Source organism: Hemicordylus capensis, chromosome 1 (genome assembly GCF_027244095.1).
Source record: "Hemicordylus capensis ecotype Gifberg chromosome 1, rHemCap1.1.pri, whole genome shotgun sequence".
NCBI classification, from domain to species: Eukaryota; Metazoa; Chordata; class Lepidosauria; order Squamata; family Cordylidae; genus Hemicordylus; species Hemicordylus capensis.
Genome location: NC_069657.1, coordinates 36345296 through 36351295, shown reverse-complemented (window position 1 = coordinate 36351295; position 6000 = coordinate 36345296).

Sequence of the window (6000 nt, the reverse complement as noted above, 5' to 3'; positions counted from 1 at the left end):
CCCTCCATTGTGAAAACTGTCCATTTATTCCTACCCTGTTTCCTGTCCTTCAACCAGGTACCAGATCCACACATGAACCTGTCCCCTTATCCCATGCTAAGTTTACTCAAGAGTCTTTGGTGGGGAACAAAAGCTTTCTGGAAGTGCAAGTATACAGTGTCAACTGGGCACCTTTATCCACATGTCTATATAATGAGTGTACAGTGCACACAAGTACAGATTTGTATACAGGTTCAATTATTCACACATTATGTTTAACACAGGTACAACAGCAATCTTCTTATCTGTACCGTACATTTGAGGGGCCTATGCTTTCAAAATAAATGCAGGTACAGTTGTTCACACAAAAACATTTAAAAGTGTACAGACATCTGTACATTCATATAACATAATGTCTCGAACGGGCTCTTGTGTTGAATGCTCCATGCTGCTGTAAAGTTGGGGTAACCTGGCACCTATAAATTTGGACCACAAGGCTTGGTTAAGCAGTCCGCAGGAGAAAAGATAGCCACTGATTTAATGGCCCAAATAAAGATATATTTTATTCATTATAATAAAGAGTATGCTCACATTACATAGAACACACTAGATGGTAATGGTGTCTAGGCACTAAAACTTAACTCTTATTGTATAACTAGAGTGGATTCTCTAATATGTATATAATTAGCTAGGTAATGAATGACTAAACAGTTAACTAAGCAATCAGCTAACAAACTAGTTACATGTATCTAAATATCTAACCAAGACTAAATCCTACTGAGGACAGAGGAATAAAGAAGCAAGGAAATAAGATTAAGAGCAGTAACCAGGGACCAAAAACAATCAGTGTCAGAGAAAGGATCAAGGGAAAAGTTGGGTGAGGTGAACCCTCACCTCCACCCAGAAAACAAGAGAGCATAACAAGAGATTGAAGCAAAGAAACAGTAACAACAACTAGATGCAAAACAGTGTCGGAGAAAAAGGGACAATGACAAGGGTTAAGTGAAAAGCAGAGTCAGAGGCCAAGGGAATCTAGCAGGTTAAAAAGGGGCAGAGAGACAGGGAGAAAGGAGGCTTTAATGTAGAGAGAGAGGGAGAGGAAGTGTGTCCCTAGTTAGCAAAGGGACAGGTTGAGGAAGTAGAGTAAGAGTAAGAGTACTTCTAATCTACACAGAGCTAGCGTGGTGTAGTGGTTAGAGTGCTGGACTAGGACCGGGGAGACCCGAGTTCAAATCCCCATTCAGCCATGATACTAGCTGGGTGACTCTGTGCCAGTCACTTCTCTCTCAGCCTAACCTACTTCACAGGGTTGTTGTGAGGAGAAACCTAAGTATGTAGTATTCTGGGCTCCTTGGAGAAAGAGCGGGATATAAATGTTAAAATAAAATAAAAAATAAAATAATCAAAGCTAATTCCTTATCAAGGTTAATTCCTGTTAGAGATGGAGGAAGAAAGGAAAAAGGGAAACGGTTGGGAGAAGCAATCAAGGCTGAAGAGCCACTGGTGTCAGAGAACTGAGGGGAAAGGAAGCAACCAGAGTCAAATGGAAATAAAGCAACCAAGGAAAGATGTTTGTGTGTATGTGAGGGATCCTAGTTAAGGGAGAGGGATCCTAGTTAAGGGACAAGTCTAGGCTATGTAGATAAAACAGAGTCAAAGAAAGCAATAGAATTAGACAAATTAGGAAGAATTAGGAAGAAAAGGCTTCATTCTTAAAACAGAGCTATTGAGGTGAGACTATTCTAAGATGAGACAATGCAAATGAAGCATTGCATTCTGGAAAGTAAAATCAGTAGAGGTGGCTGTCCCTGGGTTACCGGGAAATGGGGTGGGGCTGGGGGGCATCAGTAAGGGAATGGACAACTGGAGCAAAGTTAGTAAAGTGTGCCGTCAAGTTGATTTTGACCCCTGGTGCCCACAAAGCCCTGCGGCTTTCTTTGGTAGAATACAGGAGGGGTATTCTATATCGCTGCTGCCCAATATAGGCATCCCATAGTCTGGGAAACATACCAGCAGGGATTCAAACCAGCCACCTTCCACTTGTTAGTCAAGCAATTCTCCACTGTGCCACTTAAGGTGACAGAGCAAAGTTACAGAGGTTTAAACTACTGGGATCCATTTAGGAGGGTTTCTGGAGGGTGACTGGAGTTGCTTCACAGTTATATTCACAGTGCTAATTTAAAACTTGTGTGTGCCTTTTAAAGTTAAAGTGGGGAGTGGGGAGGAGCATGTGGGTTTGCACATGCTCAGTGAGGGTGTTTTGTTTTATGGCTTCCTGTTTTCACTTACTCTTATGGCTGGTGGAGTCACCTCCTTGCTCCTGAGGGACAACCTAGTGAGGAAGTAGGATGTTTCCTAAACCGGGGGGGGTCTCAAATTGTGGCCTTCCTCTAGCTGTTGTTGGACTACAGTTCCCAAATAATGCAATGCGTACATTTCCCTTCACCCCCAGCCACAATTATGGGAGCTGCAGGCCAACAACTACAGACGACTGCAATTTGAGACTTCTGGCCTCCACTCACTGTCACAGGAAGTTCAGTGGCGTTCCCATCCCCAGCTATGATTGCGCGCTGGTGGGAATCTCCCAGGAGCCATTGCGCGATGCCAGCATGCGCATGTCCTCCAACTATATGACCAGGGAAATGGCTGCCGCACATGTGCAGAGGCCATGTGCATGCTGGCATTGCGTGAGGGCAGCTGGTATATGCCCCATTGGTGTGCACTCATACCTGCGGGGGAGGGAGGCACACCACTGAATTTCCTCTGGCAGTGAACAGAGGAGGGGCAGGTATGGACCTGCTCTCCTCCCAGTTAAAAGTGCAGGGGATGTGCAGCACTTCAGTGCTCAAATCGCATTTTGTGCACATCCCTATCTCTGGCCTAAAGATAGGGCTTTTTAAAAGATGGTGTAACAGTACCCACTTAAGGTAGGAATCCCTGAAAACAATTAAGAACATAAGAACAGCCCTGCTGGATCAGGTCCAAGGCCCATCTAATCTAGCGTCCTGGTTCACACAGTGGCCTGCAGATGCCACTGGAAGCCTACAGGCAGGAGTTGAGGGCATGCCCTCTCTCCTGCTGTTACTCCCCTGCAACTGGTACTCAGAGGCATCCTACCTTGGAGGCTGGAGGTAGCCTATAACCCTCCGACTAGTAGCCGTTGATAGGCCTCTCCTCCATGAAGTTATCCAAACCCCTCTTAAAGCCATCCAGGTTGTTGGCTGTCACCACATGTTGTGGCAGAGAATTCCACAAGTTGATTATGCATTCTCTGAAAAACTACTTCCATTTGTTGGTCCTAAATTTCCTGGCAATCAATTTCATGGGATGATTGCTGGTTCTAGTGTTACATGAGAGGGAGAAGAATTTCTCTCTATCCACTTTCTCCATACCATGCATGATTTTATAGACCTCTATCATGTCTCTCCGCAGTCATCTTTTTTCTAAACTAAATAGCCCCTGGTGTTTTAGCCTTGCCTCATAAGGAAGGTGCTCTAGGCCCCATTCATCTTGGTTGCCCTCTTCTGCACCTTTTCCAGTTCTACAATGTCTTTTTTTAGATGTGGTGACCAGAATTGTACACAGTACTCCAGGTGTGGCCGCACCATAGTTTTGTATAAGGACATTATAATATTAGCAGTTTTATTTTCAGTCCCCTTCCTAATGATCCCTAGCATGAAATTGGCCTTTTTCACAGCTTCCGCACATTGAGTTGACACTTTCAATGAGCTGTCCACCACGACCCCAAGATCCCTCTCCTGGTCAGTCACTGACAGCTCAGAGCCCATCAACATATGCTTGAAGTTGGGGGGTTTCATCCCAATGTGCATCACTTTACACTTGCCAACATTGAACCGCATTTGCCGTTTTGTCGCCCACTCACCCAGTTTGGAGAGATCCTTTTGGAGCTCTTCACAATCCGTTTTGGATTTCACTACCCGAAAAAATTTGGTATCATCTGCAAATGTGGCCACCTCGCTGCTTACCCCTACTTCAAGATCATTTATGAATAAATTAAAAAGCACAGGTCCCAGTACAGATCCCTGGGGGACCCCACTTCTTACTTCCCTCCATTGTAAAAACTCTCCATTTATCCCACACTCTGTTTCCTGTCCTTCAACCAGTTAGCAATCCACACATGTACTTGTCCCCTTATCCCATGACTGCTATTAGAATAGTGGAGGAGATTCCTATGTGTCCCAAAGTCTGCATCTGTTCCACAAACTATTTCCAGATGGGTTACATTGTAAATGTCACTTACTGAATCTGCATGAGCAATCTGAAAGCCACCAAGTTATATTAAAATATTGCAGACCAGATGCTCTCATGTAAGATAGGCCTGTTGCACTGATCTCTAACAGCTGAGTATCAAGACACAAAAATGAAATACAGGGAAAAACAAATCTTCAAACAAGCCAAAATACAAGCAATAAAAAAGCTCATATACCACTATCCAAAACAGAACAAAGCAATTATTCTTATCCCAGCACCGTAACACTTGGTTCCAACAAGTACCGCTACTTGTTATATTCTGTCTAATTTAAGAGTTGGTACTCACTGAGCATTTTGCCATATGCTGGTATTCGGCCCCTTGATCTCTCTGAATCTAATAAACAGATTAACACCCTTCATCTGAGGAAATATCTTATTATAGTCTTTGGCCACTATTATTCCACTATTATTCACAGGGCAGTTCCAGCTATCCAAAACAAGAGGCTATGACCCCAAGATCCCTCTCCTGGCCAGTCACCAACAGCTCAAATCCCATCAACGTATACTTAAAGTTGGGGGGTTTCGTCCCAATGTGCATCACTTTACACTTGCCAACACTGAACTGCATTTGCCATTGTGTTGCCCACTCACCCAGTTTGGAGAGATCCTTTTGGAGCTCCTCACAATCTGTTTTGGATTTCACTACAAATGTCTATCACATTTGCATCATGTCTATCACATTTGCATCATGTCTTTCAGTGGCAATTCTAGAAAGACTCGTTTGGAGGAGCAAAGGGATGGCAAAGAACATCATTAGGAGAGAGGATTTTGCTATACATTAAATACTTTTAGAGGTAGGGTAATTAATATTTTTAATTTAGTTATCTTATTAATGAAGCTTGCTTGGCATCTTCAAAATTACGCAGAAAAATAGGTCGGGTTCCTCCGTGGGAAATACGGAGCCCTTTCTCACGATCGTGTGAGCGGGCTTGAGTGCAGGTGGCAGGGAAGGCTGCAGGAGCTTACCTTCCCCACAGATGATCCTGCTGCTGGCTCTAGGCATGCAGATTGCATGCCCAGACCAGAGGTGTGGGTGCTGGGATGTATTGTCCCGGCCCCCAGAAATCCCACATTGCACCATGCATGTATGCATTGCATTGTGGGGATTTCCCCCGCTGGCGCCAGCCATGAGCCCCGCAGTGTCTTAGCCCCAGCTGCAAGCAGATGGTGATGACACATGAGCAGTTAGACACATTCTTTGTGTGTTTGCTGCCAAGGCGCCACCAGGTGTTGTGTGGATCCTGGTAGTTCTTATGCACAGCCTAACCCAGGCATAAGGCATCCCTAACCCAGGTTAGGCTGTGTGTGAGAACAGCCTCACAGTCTTTTTAGAATAGGCCAAACCTTCTAGCCTGCTATCCAGGTTAGTTTTCTCTACCTGACCAAGACCATGTGGCAGAAAGGTCGGGGTGTGTTGGGAGAGGTCAGTACCAGGACAGAAATCTGCAGGGGTGTGTGTGGCCCTGCAGACATCACCAGCCCAGTCCCTGGCCAGAAAGGAAGCTAAGGGCTTGGCCTGAATCCTGGGAGGCTGGGGGAGTCTCCTACCTGGGTAGAAGTCATTGAGGCTATTCCCACGATCACTGGAAAGTGGGCTAAGGGAGCTTGGACGGACACCAAGCGTGTGTCCGTGCCTCCCTGGCCTGTTCTGGGCATGCGCGGAGTGCATGCCCAGAACAGAGCAAGGGAGACACGACTGCCAGCACCCGGCGGCCATCTTGGGTGGCCAGAAGCGGCCCCCCTGAAGAA